The following is a 17,206-nucleotide window of genomic DNA, read 5'->3' as shown; positions in this document are numbered from 1 at the left end:
AGATTAATGGATAAACAAATATAGCATCTTCCCACAATGGACTGTTTTTCAAAAATAAAAAAATAATAAAACTACTGATTCATGTTACAACATGGATGAACCTTGAAAACATTATGCCATGTGAAAGAGGCCAGACCCAACAGGTCACATATTATATACTTCCATTCGTATGAAATATCCAGACTCGGCAAATACACAGAGAAAGTAGGTGAGTAGTAGTGAGAAAATGGGAGAAGTTATGAGTGACTGCTAACGGGTACCAGGTATTTTGTAGGGAAGCGATGAAAATGTTCTACCATTAGATAGTGGTGATGACTATGCAGTGTCATCAATACAGCCCAAACCACAGAAGCGTACATTTTAAAATGGTGTCTTTCATGTTACATGAATTCTATCTCCATAAAAATGAACTACAGTTATAGTAAGCAGAAACTGGTGCCTAATTGCCATCTCATTGTATGGTGATTCTTTTATAGATTTAACAACACTATTTGACACTTGAAAATGAACTTAGCACATCTCTCAGAGATTGATGTACCAGAAGCACAGCTCCAGACTATTTTTTTTTTTTTTTGGTCTTTTTGCCATTTCTTGGGCCACTCCCGCAGCATATGGAGGTTCCCAGGCTAGGGGGTCTAATTGGAGCTGTAGCCACCGGCCTACACCAGAGCCACAGCAATTCGGGATCCAAGCCGCATCTGCAACCTACACCACAGCTCACGGCAAAAAACCAGATCCTTAACCCACTGAGCAAGGCCAGGGATCGAACCCACAACCTCATGGTTCCTAGTCGGGTTCATTAACCACTGAGCCACAACAGGAACTCCCAGATTCAACAGAGATGTTCCTGTTGAAGCCAGCTACTGGATGGATGGAGAAATGAGTTCCAAGGGGAGGACTTCGTTTCTGACATGAGTAATGAGGAATTCAGGTATAAAATCATCAAAGAAAAAAATAAACAGTACTCCTGAAACCAGCCATTGTTTCTCTCAGTCAACAGAAGATGATTCTTACCACTGATTGGGATAAATAAACCATATATTTACCTTTTTTTTTTTTTTTTTTTTTTTAAGGGCTGCACCTGTGGTATATGGAAGTTCTCAGGCTAGGAGTTGAAATGGAGCTGTACCTTCCAGCCAAAGCCACAGCCACAGCCACAGCAATGCCAGATCCGAGCTGCATCTGAGACCTACACCACAGTTCATGGCAACGCTAGATCTTTAGCCCACTGCCCACTGAGTGAGGCCAGGGACCAAACCTGCACCCTCATGGATACTAGTCAGGTTCTTAACCTACTGGGCCACAATAGGAACTTCAAAATATGTAAATTCTTGAACAACTTTTTTTTAAGTCACAGGTTTAATTTAGTGTTTTGAATTTTCTTTATAAAACCAGTTGTCAAGATCTAGCAACTCAGTTCTTTTTGTTAGGATAGCATTTCCCAAACTGACCTCTCAGAATTGTTTTCCCTGAAAAACATAAACAAGTAATTTGAAAAGCAGCAAAGAGTATGCATATTTTGAGCGGGGGGGGGCAATTCTGTGATCAGGTACATTTGGGGACATTGCCTAACCTCACATTTTTGTAGAGAATCAACAAAATTCTTATAATATTAAGACCTTGGAAAGGCTTATTGTAAGCATGAAGCATAAAAACAAGGCAAAAACCTGTTCAAAATTTTTAACTCACCATTTTCCAAGTTTATTTGCCATCTCACCATTTTTCAAGGAATTCAATTAAAATTTTATTAATGTTTCTCCAATCTAGCTGATTAACAACCTGCTTAGAGCCTAACTTTGCTCTACTTCTAAGTCAGAGATAAACCTCTAGTTTGGGTCAGATTTTTTTTTTCTTTTTTTTTTTTCTGTCCTTACTAGGGCCACACCCGAGGCATATGGAAGTTCCCAAGCTAGGGGTCGAATCAGAGCTGTAGCCACAGGCCTACCCCACAGCCACTGCAACTCGGGATCCAAGTCTCATCTGCAACCTACACCACAGCTCACAGCAATGCCAGATCCTTGACCCACTGAGCAAGGCCAGGGATTCAGCCCACAACCTTATGGTTCCTAGTCGGGTTCGTTAACCCCTGAGCCATGACAGGAACTCCCTGGATGGATATTTTGGACATTCTGTCTCGACAAACAAAATGCATGCTGTTTTTTCAAACTTCAGAACTGTGTTTGGTGACGCTTAGATTCACCATTGGATGTTTATTATCTTTTTAGCTAAAATACGTGGTGTACTGATCCCTGGTCAGACATGTGCAGTCCTTATAGACAAAGGACAGTATTACTCTCAGAGCACGTGTTGCAGATCAGAGGGGTGTGTTGTTTCTGGCAACATTTTAAAGGAGTGTGGCTGCATTTGAGAATATATTCAGTCAGGGTATACTTGTAAAATTCACCCTAAAATGTTAGAATTGATTTTTAAAAACTCTCAATACTTCGCAGGCATTTGAAAAAATGTTCAAAATTGCTAATAATCAGGGAAATGTAAATCAAAACCACAGTTAAGATATTACCTCACATCTGTCAGAATGCATATCATCAAAAAGACCACAAAGGCTACCATCAAAGTGATCACAAATAACAAAAGTTGGTAAGGATGTATAAGAAAGAAACCCTAGTGCACTGTTGGTAGGAGTGTAAGCTGGCACTGCCATTACGGAAAACAATATGGAGATTGAAAAACAAACAAACAAACAAACAAAAACCAAAAACTTAAAGAACTACCATGTGATCCAGAATTCCACTCCCGGGTACATATATGAAGAAAATGAAAACACTAAGTCAAAAAGATACATGCACCCAATGTTCCTAACAGCGTTATTTACAAGAGCCAAGATATGGAGGCAAACCAAGTACCCATCAACAGATGAACAGATAGAGAAGATATCGTGTATTTATACAATGGAATACGACTTAGCCACAAAAATGAACGAAACTCTGCCATTTGCAAAAAACATGCATGGCGCTGGAGGATATGATGCTAAGTGAAGTAAGTCAGACAAATACTACATTTTATCATTTATATATATCACTGATATAGAAAATAAAGTAGTGGTTACGAGTAGAGAGAAGGGCAAGATTTTAGTATGGGATTAAGAGACACAAACTACTATGTATAAAGTAAGAAGCAAGAGTGTATTAATGCAGCACAGAGAATATAGTGAATAGTTAATAAATAGCTTTAAGGGGAATATAATCCTTAAAAATATTGAATAACTCTGGTGTACACCTAAAACTAATATTGTAAATCAATTATACATCAATAAAAGAATTATGAAAAAAATTCTTCATACTTCAGAAAAACTGATACGCACAAGACTTTAATACAGGCATACCTCAGAGACATTTCAGGTTATATCCCATTAAAGCAAGCCACACAAATTTTTGATTTCTCAATGCATATGAAAACTCTGTTTACACAATGTTTTAGTCTATTAAGTGTGAAATAGCATCGTCTAAAAAACAATGCACATGCTTTAATGTACTGCTTAAAAACGCTAAGCATCATCTGAAACTACAGTGAGTTATAGACCCCTGATCACAGATCACCACAATGTAATAACGAAAAAGCTTGAACTATACCAAGAATTAGCCAGTTGTGACACAGAGACCCAAACTGAGCAAATACTATTGGAAAAATGATGCTGATAGCCTTGCTCAATTCAGGGCTGCCACAAACCTTTGATTAGGGAAAAAACACAGAATCAAAGCACTATAAAATGATATATACTTGCATAGCTTGTTAAATTTATGGACACTACCTTGAACAGAGAATGTTTTAGGACACAGCTTCCTGGACAAAGCAAAGTTTGTTCATTACCGTCAGCATTTACTGAAAACATGGCAAATGTGGAAAATAGACTCTCAAGTTCCAGCCTGCAATGAACTAAACATTATAACCAAATTTACAAGCTTTGCAAAATACTGCTAAGATGGCCACTCAATTTTAATCATTCTTTTTTTCTCACAATATGCCTGAATACTCATTTCCATCTTCAACTTTATAATTTAGGCAAAGTTTAATAAGATCTGGCACCTGGCCTCAAGGATCTGCAAGCCTAGGGGAAAGAAACAGGTGAAGCCTTGGTACTGGTGCCAGAACAGTATGTCTGATGCTATAGTAGCATTTTGCATATCTAAAGCAGAAGACATCTGGGCAGACTTCCTGGAGTAAGTGACACTGGAACAAAATTTTAAAGGATGGATAAGACTTTAAAAAGGCATTGACCAGACAAAGAACTTTCAGTAAAATGGAATAATATGAATGAGAGTGAGGGATTACAAAATGATCTTAGTCAATTACTAGTAGCTGTGTATGGTTGCGGGTAGGGAGTGTATCTGCGATGGGCGGAGCACAGTGAGAAAAACATTCCTGAGTAGTTGGAAGGATATCTTCTGCTTGGAGTATGTGAAAAGAAAAAGCGCACAGAAGAAGAACAATTAAAGGCTATTAACACAGCCTCAGAAAGAAACGGAAAAGACCAGATGAACTACGTAGCAGAGAGAATGGAGAAGATAACACGCGTGGGATTAAGGAGACAGAATCTTCACTATTGGGAGCTTGTTTAGCAAGGACTGCAATGGTGTCATGGAAGGAAACTGGAAAGCTTCTAGGCTATCTCCCCAGCCTTTAGTGTTGTTCTTCACTGAGATAGACAACAGGGAGAGAAGCAAGGTTACAGGATAAAACACGTCAGCATTGATCACAGAGTGTAAGAGGCCTCTAAGCAAACAGGTCAAATCATGTCAAAAAAATAAGAATAGTCGTTACATTGGGAAATAGGTCAGGAGGGGAGAGGTGGACACTGCAGACTGGCTGGTCTTGAGTCACCAGCTTCCTTCTCAAATGCTTTTTTGTACTGCAAAGGCTGGGAATACCATGCTGCATTCTCCTCATCTCTTGCAGAAAATCAGAGGGTATCCGAAATGACCTTGATTTTGCCCATCAGATATCCTCCTTTGAATCTTGGATTCACAACCCAGTCAGAGAGGGAAAGGCCAGACTTGAGATTATTTTGATGATCCAGGACATGGTAGTCGTGGCCTGTTTCTGAAGACTGGAAGCCACTCTTAATTCTAGATCTTGTTGATTACAGCCTTTGTGGCAGGACTTTATGGACCAAGTCTTATGCAGTGTTTAGCTGTTTTGTCCTTAGAAGTTCAGCTTACAATCTACTTCTTCAGTTCTTATAACCATTCTAGAAGAGTAGCAAAAAATTCCCTTTAAGATTAAACCAGATATTGTGTTTCTGAAACAATGCACTTCTCAGTAATAGCAATGTCTGCAGGTCACAGAACTCTACAGGAAATGGGAATCTGGGACAGGTTATATCACCTGGAAAAAATTTGTATCACCATGAAATGAAAGGAAAGTGGTCCATGGTTGACTATAGCAAAAAAATAAAATTTCATCTGTGATCATCTGATGTGAAATGAAACTAAATCTTTGTCAGACCTAGTAGCTATTGCAATGAACCATTAGAACAAGAGTGAAGAGTATAAACCCTTGGTGTACTGGGAGGCTCTCTGTTTCTAACTGCACTAGATAAGAAAGAAAATAACCTAGAGTCTTAAGTTCTCAGTACAAGGCATGGCCAGAGGTTGAGAGAGTCTCTCCAATTTCCCTGAAAGAATCTTACTTGCTGGCTACAGAGCTGGTGTATCTAAAAATCAGCAACAGAGTTTAATATTGTGGGATGTTGAATTACAGTGTGGAACAATGATATTGAATTATGGTGAGGGAGTTTGGGATGGCTATGAATGAAGATGACATCTCAGGCCTTAAAATTCCATGGGGGCTTCCAGCTCTGATGGAATTTAGCAGACTATTTCTTCTGTGGAGAATATTTAGAAGGCCAATTATTAAATTGCTCTAAAATACAAAAGCATCTGTTTGAAGGTATTGGAGAGGTCCCAGGCAATCAGGCCACAAAGTGACCAAACCATAAAGTAAAAGGAAGCAGGGAGAAGTTGAATTCTGCTTTCCCCTCTATATTGTGGAGTATTAGGGGCCAACAGAGCTTCTGGTAACTGCAGAGTTCCAGGAAGACCAAAAACTAGATTTGGGACAACCTAGAGAAAAAGAGATGAGTTCACTAGTCTTGAAGGGGTTTTCCATTAAGGCAACTGCACAAAGGTAGAGATGAAGAAACCACACTGGAAAGCCACTGCAAAGGATACAATTTTAAGGAGTCTCACTTCTGGAGGATACAAAAAATAAGGGTAAATCCCCACCTAACCGGCACTACAGAGTTTCACCTGGATTCCAGACTTACTCTCAACCCCACTAAATAACAACTTCATTGCACTGAGGTAATTAGCCCAGTCAATCAATATATGTACATATCCACCAACAAATAGGTATTTGAATAGAAAAATAACCCGAGCAAACTGAAAAAGGAAAGAGACATTGCAAAAAAATATACTGGTTTAAAGCCTTGATCAGGCACTTCGTAGGCAGGCCTTATCATAGTGGAAATACACATATTTTAAAATGTATAATTTATTATCTATCACGGAAACGCAAAGTTAAATTACAAGATGATGCTGTACACACTCACGAGATTGGCTGCAATGAAAAGGGCAGATAAAACTAAATATTAGCAAGAAGAGCATGCCACATAAAGTTTCCTGTGAGTTTTCTATACAATTGCAAGTTGGTTACAAAAGGCATATTCTGACCAAGGGATCCCATTTATCACATATTAACCAAAACATATACACTGATAAAAACACATTATTAGTAATCATAATTTTGGAAACAATCCAAAACCTTCAAATAATAGGTTGGCGAAATAAACTGTGGCATATTTATAAAATAAAATACTGGGTAGAATTAGCTCTCCGCTGGGAGTGACTTTGGTCCCCAGGGACATTTGACGGTGTTGGAAGACATTTTTAGTTGTCACTTCTGGGGATGTGTCAATGGCATTCAGTGAGGAGAATCCAGGACCCTGCTAAACATTCTACAAGACGCAGGATAGCCCCCACAGCAAAGAATTATCTGGTCCAAAATATCATTACATTAATGCTGAGGTTGAGGAAATCTGTGTATTAGTTTTCTATATCCTACAGATTATGCCGAACCAATACAAACTATCACAAACTTGGTGGCTTAAAACAACATATGTATTATCTTACAGTTTTGTAGATCAGAAGTCCGATGCTGGCCACCCCGGGCTGGAACTGAGGTGTTGGCAGGGCTGTATTCCTTTTCTGGAAGCTCTAAGGGAGAATCTGTTTCCTTGTCAAAGCTTCTAGAGGACACTCACTTTGAATTTTCACATTTCATATTTTATTTCTTGGCTCCTGGATAAGTCCCTTCATCTTAAAAAGAGCAAACGCAGCCAAAGCCTTCTCACATCACATGCTGCCTCTTCTGCTTTTAAGGACCCTTGTGACTACATTGAGTTCACCTGGATAATCCAGCATATGGTCCCTATATTAAGGTCAGCTGAGTAACAGCATTAATTCCATATGCAAATGCATTCTCCTGTGCCCTGTAACTGTAACATTCACAGATTCTAACTATTAGGATGTTGACATCTTTGCAGGCCATTATTCTGCCCACCTCCTCCTGCTATGCAGCCATGAAAACTTGTACCACTGCTGCACAGAGCAGCACGCATGGGTATCACATACATGATAGTGAATGGCTGACACAAAAGAGTAAAGGACTTATGGTCTTCCTTATATAAAGTTCAAAAATAGGGCAAACCACGCCTCTTTTTAGTTTGATGGAAAGTGATCAGTGATTTCCTGATTCAGCAGGTGGAATCCTGAGCCTAGCACAGGGCAGTTAAGGCCAGCAGTGTTAAGAAGAGCTTCCTAATTATGAGAAGGCTTCCTGCTCCTACACTTTACAGGTTGGGACTGGGGGAGCGGCTTCCTTGTTAGCATATCCTGGAGTGGCTTTGGGGACTGTTCTAGAAGCTCACCCTAGACTCTCTTTCTTTTGCCTTCCCAAACATTCTGGAAGTGATTCAATCCTCCAAAATAAATCCCTTGCTACTTAAAGTAGCTTGAGTGGATTAGATTCTCTGTAACTGAAAATTTACCCATATTATAAGGCATTAGCAAGAGCTGAATAAAAGCTTTTTGTCAGTCACTGAGAAGTAGAAAGCATCACCCTAATACTTAATAAATATTATCCCATTTAATCCTAGCAATCATTAGGCATTACTGTCATCTCTCTATAAGTGATGCAATTGAGAATCAACGTGCTTAAATCACTTATCCACAGCTGCTCATGATGGTGTCAAATGAAAACCCAAAGCCCTGCCATCCTTGCACTCTTCCTTGTACTTGGCTGTTCAGTTTCATTACCTTTTAGAGCAGAAACATCCAATCTATTGACTTCACATAAATTTTTCCAGTAATGATTCAGATAGCTCAAAGAAACACTGGGAACTTAATTCTCCTCTATTCCTCCAGCTTATGAGCTACCATGGGGTATTAGTGGGAAACAACAGCATCTGTCCTAGATTCTAATCAGAAAAGTGAGGTATTTAAGAATAAAGAGGTGGTTAATAGACATGGAACTTGACTGCTGAGGAAACTGTACCCACTGCCTCTGTTGGGTGCCACGCACCAGACGTTCAATGTGACTGGCACAGCAGCCAGTACCAATTGCACTTCTGCAGCAGAAATGCAGTCTTGCAACCTCTGAGAAGCTGGTGCTGTCCTGCTCCCACCTCCTGCGCTAGTTGCTCCCATCACTCATGTCTAAATGGCAGGCTCAGCAGGTGTGTCCATCTGAGATGCTTGGTCATGTGCCTTCATCCACTCTGGCAAAGAGCCTGAAAATTTACTGCTGATTTCCTCTCTGGAGCAGTGAAGGTCATATTGAAGACATTGCCTGCAAGAGGAAGGGAACCCGAAGCTGACGGAGGATGAAGAATGTGACAGCCGTCCATTATCAAAAGGGTTGACGTTTAGTTCTTACTGTTTTCTACCCACATACTGAAAGAGTTAAGGGTTTACTCATCCTAAGCATTTTCCGTCTTTAATTAGAGCTAGATACCCTCTACTTACACATTTGGAGAGCCTTTCCTTGGCTCTGCTTGGTTTAAAACAAGTAGCTAGTTTAGAAGAAAAATGTTTCTTTAATGAAAAATTATGGTAGAGACTATTCCCTTCCCCAGTTATCCATCTCACTAATGAATAAAACAAATGGTCATTAGCAGGCTGCTGATTTATCTGCTGTGCATAATTTTATTTTTGAGCCTATAGAGGCTCCTGTGTGTGTCTTGTGTTTGTAATGGAATTTTTTATACACAGATGTGAGAGTAATCTCATGAAAATAATTGAGGAATTGCGAATCAGACAGATAAATGTTAATCACCACCCCTTTTAATTAGGCTCATTTTATTTTTCTTCTGAACATGTGATTTTCTGCTATGATTTCACTGCAATAATATTTCACAGACCTTTACAAGATCACCGTTAATAACCTCAGTGTATATTTAGGAATTCAAAGTTCAACTTACTAGGTATACATAGACAGAGGAGTCGAGTACATCTTTACATCAGGTAGAAATCAATTCCTTTCTCCAAGAGCTTTCACAGTGGGGGACACTCCTTTGCTTCCCCTGCTGCCACTGGCTTGAAATAGATGTAGTTAATACACACCCTCTCTCCAGGAAGGAACAAGGAAGTCACATTTTTCTGAGGGTTAAAAATGATGTGTAATTTTCTGTAATTTTGAGAAATTTTTCTATGTCATCCTCTTGCCTAGATGCTATCAATTAGCTGCCATGGCCTTATTAGCATGAGCATTTGAAGGCTTCCTTCAAATGGGATAATAGTCAGCTCTTTATCTCCCTTGTTTATTAGGAACTGTAAGCTTGCTTTATATGAAGAAAGAGTAAGAAAGGTAATGTGTTAATTTAAAAAAATACAGATGACCTTCCTGTGAGGCGTAAGATAAGTAGCAGTCGCTGAGAACATAGAGATGGGTGTTAAACAGCCCACTTAACTCGAGGTACTTGTAGTCAGACAAGACAGACAGACACATGGAGGTAATTATGTACATGGACTAGAAAGCCACTTTGTGAGCTAGATATTAATATTCCCTTACAAAATCCTCACCCATCCTGTGCCCCTCTCCCATTTGACTCCAGTTATATCATCTCTCATTTTCCCTTTTAACCAAATTGGTATGAGAGCTGCTATCTCAAATTTTTCATCTTCTACTTTATCTAAAACCATTTGCATGTGAATTCTGCCAATCTCTTACCCTCAAGGTCACTGGAACATCTCTCACTAGGGTCATCAAAGCCCTCTCTTACTGGATCCCTGCATGGAATTTAACACTGCTGACCACTCTGCTCTTACGGAAATGCCTGCCCCTTGATTTCTGTGACACATCCTTCCCCTCACTTCCTCTTTCTTTGGACACTTCCTTTTGTCCTCTGCACACTCTTCTTTTTTTATATCTGTCTTTCCAGACTGGTGTTTCTTGGGAGAATATCCTAATTCTCCTCTCACTTTGTAATTCCCTGGGACACGTCAACCACACCTACAGCTTAAATGATCACTTAACTCTCAAAGCTCCAACACAGCTCCATATTGAAACTGCCAGTACTAACGGCCTGACCCTAGCCAGAACACAAACTGGGATGTAAACCCACATGCTGGGACTCATACCTAGGCAAAACCCAGTTTGAGCCGTAAACCCACATGCTGGGACTAAAACTCAGGTTGGGACTTAAACCCACAGTTTTTATTTAGAATCACTCACTCTGTGTCTGGACTCACTGATGTTCAGGTTCTTCATGTCTCCACGCAGAAGGAATTCAGTGAGAGACAAAGTGATAGACAATAAATAGATCTATTAAGATCGGACAGATATGAGAGGTACAAGAAGGCAGGTATGAGAGGTGCAAGAAGGCAGGTATGGAAGCTCTGTCCCGAGGATCCCGGTGGGCTACAGCTTTATCATCCAAGGGGAGTAGGGGTTGGAAAAGCCCGCCTCATCCTTTCTGGGAGTCGTAGCTCCTCCTTAGTATCCAGTCAGGTGTGTATTCAAATCAGCAGAAAGGTGGTCTTCCAACGCTTGCCCTTGGTCTGAATCTGAATGCAGGTTTCATCCCATCCCCCCCATTGACCAGAGACACATTTTGCGCCTCCACTAGACAAGCAAGCCTACCTTGTGCTGATGGGTTTCTTGAGCAGTTATGAACTTACAGTGATCTCCCAACGTCACCTAAATTTCCCTCTTTAACTATGGTCCTTTATCTGGGCTTCTACAACTACCTGTGCCTACTCCATCCCTATCAATATCTACAACCTGAGCGCCATGCTCACTCTGCAGCTGCTGAGGCAAGAAAACGGGACTTAGAGGCACCCTGGCACATCACCTCCCATAACGTTCGTACAGGAGCTCATGTTTTCAAACAGTGATTTCCAAATTCTTTGGTCCCAGTATTAACAACTATTTAGCCCCCACCGAGATTTTGTTATTGTGCATTTATTTCTATAATTTTTTGTTACATAGCCTTTGAAAACTTAAAAAATTACTTATTAAGAAAATAACATATAACATACTAATCTATATAACATTTTAATGAAAAATAACTATATGTGGACAGCAAAAAGATTAGTGAGAAGAGTAACATTGTTTTAAATTTGTACGACTCTCTACAATATGGCCAAACACAGGACAGGTGGATTCTTCTATTTGCTGCTATAATCAATCTGAAAATTCTGCTTTGCATTACTAAGAATACGTGAGAATTTAAAAGGCAAATGACATACAAATATTATTATAAAATTGATGTTTACTTTGATGACACCCCAAAATGGTCTTAGGGACTCCAGGGGTTCTCAGATTATATTTCAGAACCAGTGGGATAAAGTACTACTGGAATCCAATGTGGGAATGGCTGTATTGACCCACGTTAAGGATCTCAGGTAGCTGTATCAGAGGATCAAAATGAATACACAGTGCTGGTAAAACTAGGGTTGCAAGGAGTGAGCCTGGACCCAAAATGGGTAAGGAGGAAAATGAGCCAGGGAGATACTATCAGCCTGGGCAAGCCAGACTGGGGGCAACATGTACCCTATGAGAGAGTTCTGAGGACAAAACTGAGAGGGAGGGCTCATTACTTCATGATGTCCATGAAGGCACTGCTGAGATGGAGGGACAATGCCACAGCCAGGATAGCTATCAAGACACAAAAGCCTGCACTCAGTTGAACTAAGGGAGCCAAGACACATCGTGGACAGTAGCAAAGGCGTCAAGAGCAAGGAGTGAGGCCAAAGTACAGGAAGGATGAGGGCAGCCCAGGAAGCTACCTTTCTGAAAAAGGGGTAAGCATCCCACTCTTCAATTTTGACTATGTTCACCAAGGGCCCAGCATCTTAAATACGATGTATCACATTAAATACTAAGAAAATAGAAGATGTCAAAATTGGGTACCACCATGGCAACAGTCTTTCAGCAGGTAAAATGGTGCAATTTTCTTCAGTAATCCAATGGACATATAAATAGTGGATGACTCCAATTCAGGATTTTCTGTGGTCATCTTTCCTGACGTGTCCAACCAGATGACTCCAAAGGAAAGGTTTCCATTTGTTCTAGTTTGTCTAAATTACCTGAAAGCAGAACCACCACAAGTAGCAAGTCAACTTATGCACTGTACAAAGATCCAGACCATGAGGAAAGAGCAGCTGAAGTTCTGATCTTGCTCTGCCAGGCCAAAGTGTATACCTGCATGCTGGTTGTTGCTCAGAGTGGCTTTCCTAATCCCATGGCAGAAGAGGGGCATTTTTCTAATTTGCAACTATGTCACACGGGCAGACTGTGGTCTTACATGAGAGAAATGTTTTCAAAACTGAACACCACGATGGAGTTTCAGTGGCCAATGCCATCTTTTTTCCCTGTAGGAAAACAACAACAAAAACAATGTTACCATGGCAGAAAAATTTAATTCTTACATTAAAAAAAAATGAATATGAGTAGTTGGTGGTAGAAGCAAAGCATTAATCGGAACCTGTAACTGTTGTCTCATAATTTGTCATTTCTATCTGGATACACACAGTTAAGACATCACCTCATTACAAATTCAGCAGGACCAGGCTGTGGTGGAGTTTGAAGTGATATGTTAAGTGGCAAGACAACTATGAAATCTTGATGTTCTGCCTCCTCCATCATTTGCCTAGTGTTTCCATTTGCAGATCCCTTACTCTCAGCAAGGGTAAGTGAGGACCCCTTTCAGCAACAAGAGGAATCTATGCACTGAAGGTAATTTACATGAAACTGACTGTGGCAGCTGAGGTATGAAGGTGAACCAGGAGTGCTTACCAGAAATTAGTGAGTAATCTAATTTCTTTCCCAGAATTATCATGCAAATCAATAAAGATTCTTGATCATTTTTCCTGTGTAGTAAACAGTCTTTTATGTCTTTACATATGTATGTGTTTTTGTGTGGAGTCCATCCCATCTTTGTGAGGAGGACTGGCGAGTACTCCTTTCCTAATCTGTTGAATTTTGAAGAAATTGTGGGACCCAGCCCACCCCCACCAACACAGAGGTGGGTCCCTCCCATGCTAGCCAATTAGACTCTCCATCCTCAGAATTCAGTTACGACACAGAAGCCCTCAAGTGTGGAAGGAAACTGGAGGAGCCTTACTGAAGATGATGCCCTATAATCAATTTGAAAATCCCTGCTAGTAAAATACCTGAGACTCTTCTGATTTTGATCTGGTCTAAGATTTAGTTTCTCAACCTTCCCTTTGATTTTGTGAGCTACACATTTTTCCTCTAATAATTCTCCCCTCCCTCTTAAATTAAGTATACTTTGTTTCTGTTGATTGCAACCAAGTAAATCTGATAAATTTAGAACAAAAACTGGGCTCTAGGCAACAAACCCTCAGCAAAATGTATTACCTGGATTTTTTTTTTTTTTTGAGGTGATGGACTAATATAATAAGAAGACAGCTGCTCATGATCTGTCACAGCAAGGGGACTAATCGGTGCATCAATTCTACTCACCCGGGAGCCACGGAACTCTCTGGCATTAAAAGCTGGTCCAAAAGGCTACTTTAAAGGGGAGAAGGGATGCCAGAACAGTGGGGTGGAATATTTGATTTTGACAGTATTGGTTAAGTTAAAGCTAGAAAAACAAGCCCACATTGTGAAATGTTCACTCAAAAAAATAAAAATGAAACTATATATTAGTATTCCTGTGATATTGCTAAAAAAAATACCTTATTGATTGTACAAATTGGTTGGAGATCACTGAAAATCAAACTGGGAGATTGATTTTTTTGTGTTGCTGAGTTACAGCAGTCTTTGGATTAATAACCTTGCCAACTCTTTTAAGAGGAAATAAGAACCCTGATGAAATAAGAGAGAGATTTTTATAGCTGAGACAATATACTGTGAGAGGATTTTGCAAGCTTCATGAACTCTGAACCAATGAATTCTTCAAAGTAATTTTCATTGCTCCTCTCTTGGCTGACTGGCATTCCTCCTTTGAATGAGAAAGCTAAAACTTCCACTAGTGCCTTACTGCTTCTGAATAGCAGGATTTTAAACAATCTCAACTTTGCTTAGGTGATACAATGAAAAGCCAGAGTAAAAATTACTACAGGAACTCATGAATTTAAGGAGTCTTGAGAGATGGATTTTTGAGTCCTTAATCAAAGATGGCTAAACACAATTTCGGATTAGGCTAATTGTTTTCTATGGGGGAATTTAGTAGAGTTTCAAAACCCAGCGTGGTAGCTCCATTTAGATCCAACCATGTTCTAGATTCTTTAGTACAGCTTAGACTAAACAAAGCCTTTGAAGGGGGGGAAAAAAAGCCAGAAAAATCTTGGCATAATTTGGAAGAGAGACTTAAAAGAGTTTGGGAGACAAGATGCTAGATTGGATGTCACATGCTTTCAAAAAACTCTACCTCATTCTGGGGCTCCCAAACTTTCCCTTCATACATGCAATGAACAGATGGATGAGAGAGCAGAGCACTAGAATCTTTAAAACAACATTACTGGCTATTCATTCCAGGCAAGGAATTCTAGTGAAAAGGGCAAGTGAAGGGGACAAAGTTGGACTTTTTGTGAAAATGGGAGGGGCGCGGTGGGCAGAGCCTACATAGTGGCAAATGGTGCAGAAGTGTAGGAAGAGTTACCATCTCAGGGAATGATTTGACGCTCAGAATTCTCTAGGATGGTTAAATAATTATAGCAGTCTACCAGAATCAAATAATTAAAAAGGCAGTCAGGTCTTAATTCATAAAAACTCCATGTTCCAAATCTGATGACAAGAGACCTGCTTTGAGTCACAACAGTCGGGAAATCCAAACTTCTGACCTGGTCTCATGCCTGAGTCAGATTAAGACTCAGAGCACTTTGGATAAAGAAGGTGTCAGGTACTATTAAGGAGAGTGTTATGGATTCATCAAGGTTATGCTTCTTAAGGGGAGCACAGGATGCCAAATGGTGAGCTGCTGCAGCTCAACAAAGGACCACAAGGGACATCAAAATAGAGAAGTTTATTAGTCACAGGTCCTGAAGGAAGTACATAGCACACCTGGGAGCCAAAGGGGAGGTCAAAGCAGAGTGAGACAGACAGGCAGGCCTGGGACATGTCTTTATTAGGGCCTCTTTGTGGAGTGGTCTGGTGTTCCCCAGCTCAGGGCAGATTAGTCAGTTCCATCTGTAAGAGGAGGGCTTTGATAAGTTCCACTGTGGGGTCTTATCTAATGCGCACACAAGATGAAAGTGCTGGGAGGCAAGGGAGGTTATTGATCACAAAGGCTGTTGGAGAAATCACATCAGGAACTTATACTGGCTTGTGAGTCTGTGGGCTGCTATCTAGGGCTTGTGCTTGCTTGAAGGGGTTAGTGTCAGTTTAAGGTCACTACTGGCTGTTCGGCAAAACAAAATGGATGCTGAGGCAGAAACACCAGGGATTGTTAGCTAAACTCTTGACAGAGAGACACTGTGATAATACCTATGTGTCTCTTTCGACTCTTTCCTAAAGGAACTCTTGAGTAAGGAAGGGCTATAAAATACTGGCTGAGAACTGACATTAATTTCTGGAGGTCCAGGATTCCAATTCACCCCAGTCATTGTAATGGGCTGAAAAAGTATAGTTTCACTATTTTATACTGATACTATGAAAAAGTATAGTGTCACTATAGTTGGTGAAAAAATATGTCTGCACTAGGTTGCTTCACAGTAGACGCAGAAGGATCTTCAATATTATTTATGGTCACTTTCCAAGCCCCTTCCTCTGTAGTTGAACATATACCTTGAACAACTAAAAATTCTCCTTCAGTCTCTTCTTTCCTTCAAAACTAGCAAGTTCAAAGTAAAATCATCTTACTGCGGGAATTGCAAGATCAGTACCTACATTCTGATCATAGTCTCATTAAATTCCATAGATGGGGAGTTAAAAACCCTGAAATGTCTTGGAGAACTTTATAGGGTTATCATAAACCTAGTCAGGTGATGACCTGTGTTAAGGTTTGTATTTCAGATGTGGTTTTCTTACTGAGGCAACATAATGCAACTTCTAGCACATGGTAAAGAGTTATGTCAGCTGAAAATAAATGTTTTGATTTTTATGAATTGTTGCCGGAGGCCAGCTCTGGCGGCCAGGGAGTGTACACTTTCCCGAAGAAGAGGGATGGACGTTGGCTTTTGCATCGGAGACAGCCTCTTTGTCCCTTCTTTCAGGGTGCTGGACTGCTCAAACTTTATTGGCAACAGTGGTTGATTATATAGACAGTTTTTCACTACAGATTACATTACAGTGTTAAAAGTACATTGGTTAACTATTGCATGGTATAGCAGCTATGCATCCTGTTTTAAGATCTCTATCTTAACTAAGCTTAGTGAGTACTTTGAAGAGGCCATAAAACACAAGAATTTGGCATTTACAAACTTTGTTTGTAGACTGGTGCTTATCTTCAAAGTGTTATGGCAGGGAGATAGTGTAAGTAAATATAAACCAACTTAACTAGCTATCACTTAAAAGCTTTTAAAATCAAAGACAAAACTCATAGCTAGGTTTTTTGGATAAGATATGGCTAACTTCTATGGACCTCATTAAAATCCTAACTCTAAAGTTTACTATATAGCTAGTTAATAGATAAACACTATGTTTTAACTAAGTTGGATTTAAATAGGGGAAAGTCCTTCAGGATGAAATTCTTATTATATTATTGTTGTAACTTTGTTAAATC

General features: G+C 39.9%; 1 long non-coding RNA gene across 1 annotated transcript; it reads right to left on the bottom strand.

Moving 5' to 3' along the window:
• Positions 3,313 to 7,406, bottom strand: LOC110259474. Its single transcript, XR_002341894.1, has 2 exons — positions 7,149 to 7,406; positions 3,313 to 5,206 (listed from the first exon to the last, which is right to left on the bottom strand). It is a non-coding gene; the product is annotated as an uncharacterized LOC110259474 (long non-coding RNA).

This window comes from Sus scrofa, chromosome 2 (genome assembly GCF_000003025.6).
Source record: "Sus scrofa isolate TJ Tabasco breed Duroc chromosome 2, Sscrofa11.1, whole genome shotgun sequence".
In the NCBI taxonomy this organism is placed as follows: domain Eukaryota; kingdom Metazoa; phylum Chordata; class Mammalia; order Artiodactyla; family Suidae; genus Sus; species Sus scrofa.
The sequence above is the reverse complement of the archived record's forward strand: the minus strand, read 5'-3'. Positions and strand labels throughout refer to the sequence as shown.